General features: G+C 40.8%; 1 long non-coding RNA gene across 4 annotated transcripts in view; it reads left to right on the top strand.

The window, feature by feature from the left end:
- Nucleotides 1–15,378, top strand: part of LOC138984423 (uncharacterized) — a 151,267-nt gene that overhangs the window by 18,723 nt on the left and 117,166 nt on the right. The gene's annotated exons all lie outside the window — the stretch shown is intronic.

Raw genomic sequence — 15,378 nt, 5'->3', positions numbered from 1 at the left:
AGGTGGCCAAAGTACTGGAGTTTCAGCTTTAGCATCATTCCTTCCAAAGAAATCCCAGGGCTGATCGCCTTCAGAATGGACTGGTTGGATCTCCTTGCAGTCCAAGAGACTCTCAAGAGTCTCCACTAACCTCACAGGAATGTTGTAGAGGTTAAACTAGATGCCATTTGTAACATACTTGAGAGTGGGTAATAGTCATTCAACAAATCTGACTAAATGGAAAGAACCAGAGAGTTCTTTCCCAGTCTGGTCCAGGTGTATTATCTTATTTGATACTTGTAACAACCCTACAAAGTAGTCAGGACATTTTATGTATAACCATAAAACTAGACAAATTGTAGGTAATATATGATAAAGATTGTTTTAATTCACTTTTTATACTTCTCTAAATAATTCAAATCTACAGCTACTCAATAACTCGTTTTGATCTCTATCAGTCTGTTCTGTCAGAGCTTCTCTTCCTTGTATAAGCCTCTAAGCCTTTCATTCTTCACCCTATGCCTTCTTCCATTTTTAGCAAATTGTAAAATAGTTTTCAAAGACTTAAACACAGTCATTTATATTTGTAGCCTTCTCTTTTTCGTCATAGTTTTATCTTGTGTACAGGTTGGTCTCTATTCATTTGAAGTTCTAAGTTTTATAGTTTCCTTCCAAATGTCCTGAACTTTTCTTCCTAGGTCTGTTTTCTTTCTTATTGTCTTCGTAGCTTTCTCTCTTTTCTCCGTGAAGGAGTCTTTCCTTCACAGAAAGCTATGCTGATCTTTTACACCAGATGAGTTGTAATCTGTTAACTTTTCCAGCATAATTAGCTGAACACCACTAGGTTGCTTTGGGGAGGGCCTCGTGTTGCCTGATGGAAAACTACCAGTTACTTAAAATGCTGGAGGCTGGCAACCCTCCTGCCTCACCAGCCTACCCCTTCTCTCAGCTGGAACACCTTACTGTGGGAGGCCTTCCTTTTACTAGGTCTTAGTGGAAAAAGGCCAGGGCATATCAACTGAGTTCTACCCGAGGGGCTTTACTGCTTCCCTCTTAACATTGGCTGAGGATACAATTTAGACGGGCAGGAGAGAGCTCAGGCAGCCTGGGTTGCTGTCTGCTTTTCCTGGCAGGACTGTGGGGGCATGCTGTTCCTGTCTGTTCTCAGAAGCTGATCATTCTCCTCCTGGGGCAGCCCGGAGGGTTCCACACAGCACTGTGACCTCACCAGCAAGATGATAAAGAGGAGAGCTCCAAGGGGATGTCCACACCTGGCAAAACGAATGACAATCTCAAGTCTCACACTTTTCTTCAAGTCCAAATCCCGATAGAGATTCTCTGAATCACACCCTTCATCCTTAGATTATTCATCCTTAGACCTTTTGTTGTAATGGAGAAACAGAAAGAGAAAAAGAGAAGAGATGAAGGAAGAGGAACATTCAAAGAAAACTTGGAAACTTGACTCCTAGATGATTCAAAGATATATGTTTAAACAATGCTGAGAATGATTTCACTGAAGGGAGCATGAAGGCAGTGCACCTGGTTTTACTAACTGTGAAGTGACTGGTATTTGAACATAAAAACCATATAAATTAGTATCTTTCAGATATGACAGAAGGATGGAGTGCTTTATGGGGCAAAAAGTTATTTGCTATGTAATTTTAAGAGTAAGCAGAATAGTCTAAACGCTAAAATTCTTTAAAAATAGAAGCTGTCTTAATTAGTGACAAATATAAAATCTAAATGATTCGTAAGAGTAAAATACTAGTTCTGGTTTTTATAATGAAGTACTTTTTATTAAAATTTAGTTTTTGAGAAACAGTACAAAATATAAAACTTGGCTCTAAAAATAAAACACTCTAACCTATCATTTGAGACCTACCCAATTTTAATGAGTTTCTTTGACAGGCTCTGTTTCCCTTGTGACAGACCGTCTCTTTTCAGTTTGAGTCATCATTGCACATTTATGAAATCTGACAATGCTGTTTTTATACAGCTTTAGACATTTGGGTCAACGTGATGGGTGAAACATTGCAAAAGTGGAGTTATTTGACTGATTGAAGGTGGGTGGCAAAGAAGGTTTACCTGGGGGTGGAAGAGGGTTACAGAAAGAAGTGGGGAGGGTAATGGGGCACCAAAGGTGAATTTCACTGCCTTTTCCACTTTCCCCATCAGTTAAGTACACAGCTGCCTGAAGCTGTAGAATCCAGTTCTTTGTAATTTTTGGAATTAGCCTAGAAAGGGATTCTTCTTGTAGCTAAATCTAAGGTTCTAAAATTGGGGCCCTAGGTGTGTTTGATTGTTAGTTCTGTATTTCTCTGCCGTGTACATCACCCACTCTTTTTTGTTTAATATTGTTGGTTATCTTGGAGAGTGCAATTGTGCGGTAGTTTGAGCATTCTTTGGCATTGCCTTTCTTTGGGATTGGAATGAAAACTGACCTTTTCCAGTCCTGTGGCCACTGCTGACTTTTCCAAATTTGCTGGCATATTGAGTGCAGCACTTTCACAGCATCATCTTTCAGGATTTGAAATAGCTCAACTGGAATTCCATCACCTCCACTAGCTTTGTTCCTAGTAATGCTTTCTAAGGCCCACTTGACTTCACATTCCAGGATGTCTGGCTCTAGGTGAGCGATCATACCATCGTGATCATCTTGGTCATGAAGATCTTTTCTGTACAGTTCTTCTGTGTATTCTTGCCACCTCTTCTTAATATCTTCTGCTTCTGTTAGGTCCATACCATTTCTGTCCTTTATTGAGCCCATCTTTGCATGAAATGTTCCTTTGGTATCTCTTAATTTTCTTGAAGAGATCTCTAGTCTTCCCCATTCTGTTGTTTTCCTCTATTTTTTTTTGCATTGATTGCTGAGGAAGGCCTTCTTATCTCTTTTTGCTATTCTTTGGAATTCTCAGATATGCAGATGACACCACCCTTATGGCAGAAAGTGAAGAGGAACTCAAAAGCCTCTTGATGAAAGTGAAAGTGGAGAGTGAAAAAGTTGGCTTAAAGCTCAACATTCAGAAAACGAAGATCATGGCATACGGTCCCATCACTTCATGGGAAATAGATGGGGAAACAGTGGAAACAGTGTCAGACTTTATTTTTCTGGGCTCCAAAATCACTGCAGATGGTGACTCCAGCCATGAAATTAAAAGACACTTACTCCTTGGAAGGAAAGTTATGACCAACCTAGATAGCATATTCAAAAGCAGAGACATTACTTTGCCAACAAAGGTCCGTCTAGTCAAGGCTATGGTTTTTCCTGTGGTCATGTATGGATGTGAGAGTTGGACTGTGAAGAAGGCTGAGCGCTGAAGAATTGATGCTTTTGAACTGTGGCGTTGGAGAAGACTCTTCAGAGTCCCTTGGTCTGCAAGGAGATCCAACCAGTCCATTCTAAAGGAGATCAGCCCTGGGATTTCTTTGGAAGGAATGATGCTAAAGCTGAAACTCCAGTACTTTGGCCACCTCATGCAAAGATTGACTCATTGGAAAAGACTCTGGTGCTGGGAGGGATTGGGGGCTGGAGGAAAAGGGGACGACAGAGGATGAGATGGCTGAATGGCATCACCGACTCGATGCACGTGAGTCTCAGTGAACTCCGGGAGTTGGTGATGGACAGGGAGGCCTGGTGTGCTGAGATTCATGGGGTTGCAAAGACCTGGACATGACTGAGCGACTGAACTGAACTGGTCTTGGAGAGTGTGATTTCTTGCTTTTTGTTTGTTATTTATTGACAAAATTCCAAGGGAACAGATTTCCTGTGCTGCTGGAGTATGAGAACGCATAGGAGCCACTAGATAAAGAGGGAAGAAAGGAGGCTTTTCCCCTTGGCTCTCACAGAGAATGCATTACTGGCAGCTTAATATACTCTAGCAGAGGGAAGGCCACAGCTGTGAATGCAGTTAATGGCCCTTGCATTTACAAAAACACAGATTCATAAACATCAATGACGTCTTTTAAAATGTGTACCTTATTTAGGGGGTAAAATTTTTTTTTACAGACAGGGTAGGAATGTATTTAGAGCAGATGGATATGTTTTCAATGTACCATGATATGCAGTGGAGCATGAGAATGACCAGTTCTACCATAAAATATTAAATCTGATGTGTTCTGGAACTTTTTTTGGTGGTTGCTTCTTAGACCTTTTTAATACCCCTGCTTTCTGTCCAGATCTGGACCCAAATTGTGGCCAACTACTAAGACCAGAGAACTAAGTGGTTCCATGTGTTCCTGGCACCCAGTTCTTAGAAAACAAACATAGACGTGTTTATTGATTACTTTTTCCATCAGTGTGCCATATTCTTGGAATTTTTTGATGTGTGGTCTACCAGATTGTTTACTACTATGCTGCTTCTTGGTAATGCTGACAAAGTCTTTTCAGGATGCCTTTGATCTGTGCTGTGCTTAGTGGCTCAGTTGTGTCCGACTCTTTGTGACCCCATGGAGTGGGGCCCACCAGGCTCCCCTCTCCATGGGGATTTTTCAGGCAAGAATACTGGAGTGGGTTGCCATGCCCTCCTCCAGGGGATCTTCCCCACCCAGGGATCAAACCCAGGTCTCCTGCATTGCGGGCGGCTTCTTTACTGTCTGAACCACAAGGGAAGCCCAAGAATACTGGTGTGGGTACCCTCTCCCTTCTCCAGGGGATCTTCCCAACCCAGGAATCGAACTGGGGTCTTGTTCATTGCAGGTGGATTCTTTACCAGCTGAACTACTGGGAAAGTCCTGCCTTTGATCAGTGGTTCTTAAACCTTACTGTACATCAGAATTACCTGAAAGTCTTGTTAAATACAGATTGTTGAGCCTCATCCCTGTAATTTCTGATTCATTGTGTGGAGGGTAGGACCCCATAATTTGCGTTTCTAACAAGTTCTCAGATGATGCTGATGCTGTTGGGAATCACATTTTGTGAAACATTTCTTTAGATAGAAGTTTATTAGCTATTAGTCCCAGTCTTCTAATTGGATTTAATTGACCCCTACAATTAGCCACTAGTCCTAATAAGGGTTTCCAGAAAGTACAATACAGTAAGTTAGAAGAACTCTTACCTGTTCATAAACTGCCTGAACCTATGAATGTTCCAGTGGGAAGACTTTCAGGAGCCTATGTTGATCATGTGATATCTACTGTCTGTTGGAATTTGTCAGTATCTTTTGGGGTTTGTTAGTGTCCTGGTAGGATCTGGAGGTGCCAGGGTCGGAAATGTTAGACTTGAATATCTTAACACACTCTTTTGACTAGTCCTACAGACTGGATTCCCAGATCTCAACCACTGTTGAATCTGGTGAGATGAGACCTCATGGCATAGCCAGAGATATTGCTGATTCAGTTCCATGCCACTCAAGTAAAGTCAATGTTGCAATAAAGAAAGTCACACTAATTTTTGGCTTCCCAGTGTATATAAAAGTTATGTTTATCTGTAGTCCATTAAGTGTGCAATAAAATTATGTCTAAAAAGACAGTATATACCTTTAAATTTTTTTCTATTTTATTGAAATATAGTTGATTTACAATGTTATGTTAATTTCTTTTCACTTTCTTTTCCATTATGGCTTATCACAGGATATTGAATATAATTCCCTGTGTTATACAATAGGACCTTGTTGTTTATTTTGTATATGATAGCTTCATGTGCTGATCCCCAAATCCCAATTCATCCCTCCCCCAGCCCCCTCCTCCTTGGCAACCACAGGTCTATTCTCTATATTTGTGGGTTTGTTTCTGTTTCATAGATAAGTTTGTTTGTGTCATATTTTAGATTCTACATATAGGTGATATCATATGTATTTGTCTTTCTGTTCTGACATACTTCGCTTAGTGTGGCAATTTCTAGGTCCATCCATGTTGCAAATAGCATTATTCCGTTCATTTTTATGGCTGAGTAATATTCTGTTGTGTATATTTACCACATCTGCTTTATCCATTGGAGAAGGAAATGGCAACCTACTCCAGTATTCTTGCCTGGAGAATCCCAGGACAGAGGAGCCTGGCAGGCTACAGTTAGTCAACGGGATCGCAAGAGTTGCAAGAGTAGCCTATCTTTCTTTCTTTATCCATTCATCTGTTGATGGATACTTAGATTGTTTCCATGTCCTGGCTATTGTAAATAGTGCTACTGTGAACTTAGGGGTGCATGTATCTTTTCAAATTATACTTTTGTCTGGGTATATACCTAGGAGTGGGATTTCAGGATCATATAGCAATTGTGTTTAGCTTTTTAAGGACCCTCCCAACTGTTTTCTGTCGTGGCTGTACCAATTTACATTCCCACCAACAGTAGAGGAGGGTTCCCTTTTCTCCACAATCTCTTCAATGTTCACTATTTGTAGACTTTTTGACGATGGCCATTCTGACTGGCGGGCTACAGTCCATGGGGTTGCAGAGTTGAACGCAATTGAATATGACGACTATGATGATTCTGACTGGTGTGAGGTGGTACCTCATGATAGTCTGATTTGCATTTTTCTAAAGATGTTGAGGATCTTTTCATGTGCCTATTGGCAATCGTATGTCTTCTTTGGAGAAATACCTATGTCGATCTTCTGCCCATTTTTTGATTTATTTGTTTTTTTATTTTTGAGTTGTATTATCTGTTTATTTTGGAACTTAAGCCCTTGTCAGTTGCATCATTTGCAAATATTTTCTCCCAGTCTGTAGGTTGTCTTTTCATTGGCAATATATACCTTAATTAAAAAATGCTTTAAAAAAAAAAAAAGAACCGTATGGAAAAAAAAATGCTTTATTGCTAAAAAATGCTAGTTATCATCTGACAATTTAAGAGTTGCCACGAACCTTTAACTTGTAAAAAACACTCTACAAAGTGCACAAAGCAATGCATAATAAAACAAAGTATGCCTGTACTTAGGACCTTATTTTATTTATTTTTTATTGAGCTATAACTGACATATTACATTAATTTCAGATGTACAGCATTATAATTTAATATATGTATATATTACAAAATGCTCACTGTAATAAGTCTAGTTAAAATCACCATACATAGTTGCATTTTCTTTCCTGTGTTGAGAATTTTAAAGATCTACTCCCTTACTGACTTTAATTATATAATACAGTGTTATCAACTATAGTCACCATGCTGTAGTCACATTACATCCCCAGAATTTATTTATTTTATAAACTTATTCTTGTAAGTTCGTACATTTTGACCCCCTTCACCCCTTTCCTGATCCTCCACCTCTGTATCTATGACTTTGGCTTTTTTATTGCTTATTTTTTAGATTCGACATATAAGTGAGGTCAAACAGTATTTGTGCCTTTTTTTCACCTAGCATAATGCCCTCAAGGTCCATCCATGTTGTTGCAAATAGCAAGATTTCAAGTTTTATGGCTTGAAATATTTGAGACCATATTTTATTTGCTCAGCATAATAGCCCTGTTGTTATGGGATGGTTTTTAGTAATGAATAAAACAAAAGAGTCCTTGAGTTTCCTTCTGTTTAAATGATAGGTTATTGTATGATGAGAAAGAACCAACAAGGAAGAGTGGGAATAAGAATTTTCTAAGCAAAAGACAGACAGATTAGTTGTGATGATGAAGGAAAGAACTTGTGCTGCTAGGGTAACTGAAGCTGGAGTATGTGAGCAAGGAGGGAGGGGGATTAGCTGGGAGAGGTGGATAGGCATGAGCTCCTGTCCTCTGGCCATTTGAGCTCCAGAGGAGAATGAGGAACAGCAGACCTTTTGAAAGCTTTGTCTGAGTTATTGGCATTCCTTATAATTACTGTCAAAACTTAGTAAAATTAATATAATGTCTCACTCTTTTTTGCCCTATATAGTTTCTTGAGTTAATTCTCTTACTTTGGGGTTAAGTCACATCTAATAATTACCTTAATAGGCAATATTATTGGCTATTAACACTTTTAAACTTTTAACTGACGATCCCTTATTCAAGGATATAGCCTAGGTTGAGAGCTACTGTGCCGTGCATTGTGTGGGCCTTACTCAACAGGGTGGAGTGGATTGTTCATAACAACAATTTAAACATTGTTTTTGTTGTTGTTGTTGATAATTTTTAAAAAAATGTAATGTAGACATATTCTAGGTCATCAGGTTGATCATCTTATAACTTGCCATTATATTTCATTCCCCACAAAGGCATGTGTGTTTATGATGGTTGTGTTGGGATCATGCATTTATGATAAGCTGTCATACATATATATATGAGAAAAAAACAGGGGCAGGTTGATATATAATGACACACTTGTACCAAGTGAAAATCAGAACACAGTGCAGAGACCCCATGTGAAGGAGCGTGCATCTGATGCTATAGATCCTGTGATAAAAAACCATTGCGGGACTCAGAAAAGGTAGCGGCAATGAAGATGGAGTGGGGAAGAAGAAAGGTTCATGATGTTAAATCACTGTGACTCCGTGATTGTTTGTCTCCTGGGGGAGGAGGGTTAGGATGGTAAAGGGGAGGAAGTACTTAAAGATGATTCCTCATGGTTCTTAAGCCTGAGCAATGGAGAGGTTTCTCCTAAAGAAAATAACTCTTATAGCATCTAGTGTCAACTTGAATTAATTAAATGATGTTACTTAAATATGTATATGCATAAATTAGGTATAAGCTTATTAGTCTTAGAAAACCAAAACATATTTACAAATTTAATATAAAGATCTATAAAACCAGTTAATTTTAAATTAGCATTTTGAATTTTATATGACAAATGATATTGGCTTGAAAAAAAACTTAATCACTACTCACAAACTAAATACAGTGCAGACTGCTACTGCACAGATATTTTGAGTTAGGATAGGGAAAAGTGGTGAAGAATTATGAATATACAGCTCACAAACAGATCAAACTCTCTTAAAGAAGAGGCCTTATTTTTCTCAAGCTTGAGAAACTTATTGAAGACTCCATTCAATGGTTACTTCATTTGAAAGTCTTCTCTGACAAAACCAGCTGAACTGGCTGCCGCTCATCTGAGTCTGGGTTGAGTTCTATAATTTATTTCAGAGCATAGTGATTCTTATGTATTTATCTTTCCCTAAAAGCAGTTTTTTCTAATGTCCTCAGAGACTGAAACATGGCATATAGTAGACGCACAGTAAAGATTTGTAGGTTTAATAAAAGCTTCAAATAGATATTCTGGACTTTTTTCCCCCCTCAAATAATTGATTTGTTGTTGTTCAGTCGCTAAGTTGTGTCTGACTCTTTGCAACCCCATGGACTGAAGCTCGCCAGACCTCCCTGTCCCTCACTGTCTCCCAGAGTCCGTCCAAGTTCATGTCCATTGAATTGGTGATGCCATCCAACCATGTCATCCTCTGAGGCCCCCTTCTCCTACTGCCCTCAGTCTTTCCAGCATCAGAGTCTTTTCCAATGAGTTGGCTCTTCACATTAGGTGGCCAAAGTATTGGAGCTTTGGCTTCAGTATTACTCCTTCCAATGAATGTTCAGGGTTTATTTCTCTTAGGATTGACTGGTTTGATCTCCTTGCTGTCCAAGGGACTCTCAAGAGCCTTCTCCAGCACCACAATTCAAAGACATCAGTTCTTTGGCACTCAGCCTTCTGTATGGTTCAACTTTCACATCCATATGTGACTACTGAAAAACCATAGCTTTGACTATACAGAGTGATTAAGCTAAATTAAAAGCCTTGAGGGGATATTAGGCAGAATGCAGTCTTGAGAGAAGGTACATTATGAATGCTATGGGATAAATGATTTTTATCAGAATTAGATCTTTTGCAGTTGAGAAGGTGCTTGAAAGGTGATGGTCTGGGAGGGGAATCATGGTTGGAGAAAGGTTTACCAAGGCAGGCATCAAAGGAGCCAAGCACATCTAGTAATGGCGTCCCTCATGGGCATGTCTGTGGGAAGCGGTTTGATATTATTTATGTGTCTGGTCCACACAGTCAAAGGCTTTGGCATAGTCAATAAAGCAGAAATAGATGTTTTTCTGCAACTCTCTTGCTTTTTCCATGATCCAGCGGATGTTGGCAATTTGTACTCTGGTTCAAGTCAGGAAGCAACAGTTAGAACTGGACATGGAACAACAGACTGGTGCCAAATAGGAAAAGGAGTATGTCAAGGCTGTATATTGTCACCCTGTTTATTTAACTTATATGCAGAGTACATCATGAGAAACGCTGGACTGGAAGAAGCACAAGCTGCAATCAAGATTGCCAGGAGAAATATCAATAACCTCAGATATGCAGATGACACCACCCTTATGGCAGAAAGTGAAGAGGAACTCAAAAGCCTCTTGATGAAAGTGAAAGTGGAGAGTGAAAAAGTTGGCTTAAAGCTCAACATTTAGAAAACGAAGATCATGGCATCTGGTCCCATCACTTCATGGGAAATAGATGGGGAAACAGTGGAAACAGTGTCAGACTTTATTTTTCTGGGCTCCAAAATCACTGCAGATGGTGACTGCAGCCATGAAATTAAAAGATGCTTACTCCTTGGAAGGAAAGTTATGACCAACCTAGATAGCATGTTGAAAAGCGGAGACATTACTTTGCCAACAAAGTTCTGTCTAGTCAAGGCTATGGTTTTTCCAGTGGTCACATATGGATGTGAGAGTTGGACTGTGAAGAAGGCTGAGCGCCGAAGAATTGATGCTTTTGAACTGTGGTGTTGGAGAAGACTCTTGAGAGTCCCTTGGACTGCAAGGAGATCCAACCAGTCCATTCTAAAGGAGATCAGCCCTGGGATTTCTTTGGAAGGAATGATGCTAAAGCTGAAACTCCAGTACTTTGGCCACCTCATGCGAAGAGTTGACTCACTGGAAAAGACTCTGATGCTGGGAGGGATTAGGGGCAGGAGGAAAAGGGGACGACAGAGGATGAGATGGCTGGATGGCATCACTGACTCGATGGACGTGAGTCTGAGTGAACTCTGGGAGTTGGTGATGGACAGGGAGGCCTGGCGTGCTGCGATTCATGGGGTTGCAAAGAGTCGGACATGACTGAGCGACTGATCTGATCTGATCTGATCTGATGTGTCTGGTCATAGGTGTGAGGCTGCTGTGGGCCAACAGTGTGAGCAGTGGGAAGAACTGGAAATGGAACAGTGGGGAGCAAGGACACGCTCCATCCTGAAAGTACCTTTGCATACTTCTGTCACCGTGTCTGACTGCAACACCTTTCAGAGAGTAATGGCCATGGCTTCATTCTGCCTTGTAAACCTTACACAAGTTTATTTCAACCCACAGCCACAGAAAGAGAGGATTTGGGGGTATTAGAGTTCCAGCTTAACTGAGTTCAGTTCAGTTTAGTCTCTCAGTCATGTCCAATTCTTTGCGACCCCATGAATCACAGCACACCAGGCCTCCCTGTCCATCACCAACTCCCGGAGTTCACTGAGACTCACGTTCATCGAGTCGGTGATGCCATCCAGCCATCTCATTCTCTGTCGACCCCTTCTCCTCCTGCCCCCAATCCCTCCCAGCACCAAAGTCTTTTCCAGTGAGTCAGCTCTTCACATGAGGTGGTCAAAGTACTGGAGTTTCAGCTTTAGCATCATTCCTTCCAAAGAAATCCCAGGGCTGATCTCCTTTAGAATGGACTGGTTGGATCTCCTTGCAGTCCAAGGAACTCTCAAGAGTCTTCTCCAACACCACAGTTCAAAAGCATCAATTCTTCGGCGCTCAGCCTTCTTCACAGTCCAACTCTCACATCCGTACATGACCACTGGAAAAACCATAGCCTTGACTAGACGGACCTTTGTTGGCAAAGTAATGTCTCTACTTTTGAATATGCTATCTAGGTTGGTCATAAGTTTCCTTCCAAGGAGTAAGGGTCTTTTAATTTCATGGCTGCAGTCACCATCTGCAGTGATTTTGGAGCCCAGAAAAATAAAGTCTGACACTGTTTCCACTGCTTCCCCATCTATTTCCCATGAAGTGATGGGACCGGATGCCATGATCTTCATTTTCTGAATGTTGAGCTTTAAGCCAACTTTTTCACTCTCCACTTTCACTTTCATCAAGAGGCTTTTGAGTTCCTCTTCACTTTCTGCCATAAGGGTGGTGTCATCTGCATATCTGAGGTTATTGATATTTCTCCTGGCAATCTTGATTCCAGCTTGTGCTTCTTCCAGTCCAGCGTTTCTCATGATGTACTCTGCATATAAGTTAAATAAACAGGGTGACAATATACAGCCTTGACATACTCCTTTTCTTATTTGGCACCAGTCTGTTGTTCCATGTCCAGTTCTAACTGTTGCTTCCTGACCTGCATACAGATTTCTCAAGAGGCAGGTCAGGTTGTCTGGTATTCCCATCTCTTTCAGAATTTTCCACAGTTCATTGTGATCTACACAGTCAAAGGCTTTGGCATAGTCAATAAAGCAGAAATAGATGTTTTGCTGGAACTCTTGCTTTTTCCATGATCAAGCAGATGTTGGCAATTTGATCTCTGGTTTCTCTGCCTTTTCTAAAACCAGCTTGAACATCAGGAAGTTCACGGTGCAGGTATTGCTAAAGCCTGGCTTGGAGAATTTTGAGCATTACTTTACTAGCGTGTGAGATGAGTGCAATTGTGCGGTAGTTTGAGCATTCTTTTGGCATTGCCTTTCTTTGGGATTGGAATGAAAACTGCCCTTTTCCAGTCCTGTGGCCACTGCTGAGTTTTCCAAATTTGCTGGCATATTGAGTGCAGCACTTTCACAGCATCATCTTTCAGGATTTGAAATAGCTCAACTGGAATTCCATCACCTCCACTAGCTTTGTTCCTAATAATGCTTTCTAAGGCCCACTTGACTTCACATTCCAGGATGTCTGGCTCTAGGTCAGTGATCACACCATCGTGATTATCTGGGTCATGAAGATCTTTTTTGTACAGTTCTTCTGTGTATTCTTGCCACCTCTTAATGTCTTCTGCTTCTGTTAGGTCCATACCATTTCTGTCCTTTATTGAGCCCATCTTTGCATGAAATGTTCCCTTGGTATCTCTTAATTTTCTTGAAGAGATCTCTAGTCTTTCCCATTCTGTTGTTTTCCTCTGTTTCTTTTCATTGATCACTGAGGAAGGCTTTCTTATCTCTTGCTATTCTTTGGAACTCTGCATTCAGATGCTTATATCTTTCCTTTTCTCCTTTGCTTTTCACTTCTCTTCTTTTCACAGCTATTTGTAAGCCCTCCCCAGACAGCCATTTTGCTTTTTTGCATTTCTTTTCCACGGGGATGGTCCTGACCCCTGTCTCCTGTACAATGTCACGAACCTCATTCCATAGTTCATCCGGCACTGTATCAGATCTAGTCCCTTAAATCTATTTCTCACTTCCACTGTATAATCTTAAGGGATTTGATTTAAGTCATACCTGAATGGTCTAGTGGTTTTCCCTACTTTCTTCAGTTTAAGTCTGAATTTGGTAATAAGGAGTTCATGATCTGAGCCACAGTCAGCTCCTGGTCTTGTTTTTGTTGACTGTATAGAGCTTCTCCATCTTTGGCTGCAAAGAATATAATCAATCTGATTTCAGTGTTGACCATCTGGTGATGTCCATGTATAGAGTCTTCTCTTGTGTTGTTGGAAGAGGGTGTTTGCTATGACCAGTGCATTTTCTTGGCAAAACTCTATTAGTCTTTGCCCTGCTTCATTCCGTACTCCAAGGCCAAATTTGCCTGTTACTCCAGGTGTTTCTTGACTTCCTACTTTTGCATTCCAGTCCCCTATAATGAAAAGGACATCTTTTTTGGGTGTTAGTTCTAAAAGGTCTTGTAGGTCTTCATAGAACCGTTCAACTTCAGCTTCTTCAGCATTACTAGTTGGGGCATAGACTTGGATTACTGTGATATTGAATGGTTTGCCTTGGAAACAGAGATCCTTCTGTCATTTTTGAGATTGCATCCAAGTACTGCATTTCGGACTCTTTTGTTGACCATGATGGCTACTCCATTTCTTCTGAGGGATTCCTGCCCGCAGTAGTAGATATAATGGTCATCTGAGTTAAATTCACCCATTCCAGTCCATTTGAATTTGCTGATTCCTAAAATGTCGACATTCACTCTTGCCATCTCTTGTTTGACCACTTCCAATTTGCCTTGATTCATGGACCTGACATTCCAGGTTCCTATGCAATATTGCTCTTTACAGCATCGGACCTTGCTTCTATCACCAGTCACATCCATAGCTGGGTATTGTTTTTGCTTTGGCTCCATCCCTTCATTCTTTCTGGAGTTATTTCTCCACTGATCTCCAGTAGCATATTGGGCACCCACTGACCTGGGGAGTTCCTCTTTCAGTATCCTATCATTTTGCCTTTTCATACTGTTCATGGGGTTCTCAAGGCAAGAATACTGAAGTGGTTTGCCATTCCCTTCTCCAGTGGACCACATTCTGTCAGATCTCTCCACCATGACCCTCCCATCTTGGGTTGCCCCACGGGCATGGTTTAGTTTCATTGAGTTAGATAAGGCCGTGGTCTTAGTGTGATTAGATTGACTAGTTTCCTATGAGTATGGTTTCAGTGTGTCTGCCCTCTGATGCCCTCTTGCATCACCTACCGTCTTACTTGGGTTTCTCTTACCTTGGACGTGGGGTATCTCTTCACGGCTGCTCCAGCAAAGTGCAGCCGCTGCTCCTTACCTTGGACAGGGGGTATCTCCTGGTGTTAACTGAGTTAACACCATGCAAACCATCACAGTCAGATTTCTGCTTCTGGTAGTTTGACTCTCTGGGATATACTCTTGGGGGCATGTCTGGTCTCATAAGAGGTAATAGAAGTTTCAAAGGACCCTCTCTCCACAAATGTAGCAAGTAATAGATCAGGGACAGTGAAAGCACAAGGCAAATAAAAGTATAAATCACAGTGCTATCAAGATATTGGGCCTTGGCCTAGTGGCCAGGTGAGGAATCTGAACCTGGGACATATAGCATGAGCAGAAGAAGAAGCAATTGTCTCTGGAGGAAATCTTCTATGATTCAGTTTGCAGGTAAAGCAATCATTTCACAATTAAAGATCATTTTGCACATTGGAAGGTAAGCCATTTTGAATGAGAGGCAGCAGAAATAATGAACAGATTTAGATCTCTATAGTCATAGCTCAGTCAATAAAGAATCTGCATGCAATGCAGTAGACCTGGGTTCAATTCCTGGGTTGGGAAGATCCCCTGGAGAAGGAAATGGCAACCCACTCCAGTATTATTGCCTGGAGAATCCCATGGACAGAGGAGCCTGGCAAGGTACAGTCCATAGGGTCACAAAAGAGTCAGATACGACTTAGTGACTAAAGAGAGAGAGAGTCTTAAAGCTGTCAGAATTGTCACTTATAGAATATAGGACAACCATGTTACAAATGTTTAAAGAAATACTGTAAGCAGTTGCAAAGATGAGTAAGCAACAAAATACTATCAGAAATGAATAGGTAGACTTGAAAATAAAAGGGAATTTCTGGAAATGGAAAATATAATTGCTTAAAATTT

Source organism: Bos mutus, chromosome 21 (genome assembly GCF_027580195.1).
Source record: "Bos mutus isolate GX-2022 chromosome 21, NWIPB_WYAK_1.1, whole genome shotgun sequence".
NCBI classification, from domain to species: domain Eukaryota; kingdom Metazoa; phylum Chordata; class Mammalia; order Artiodactyla; family Bovidae; genus Bos; species Bos mutus.
The sequence above is the reverse complement of the archived record's forward strand: the minus strand, read 5'-3'. Positions and strand labels throughout refer to the sequence as shown.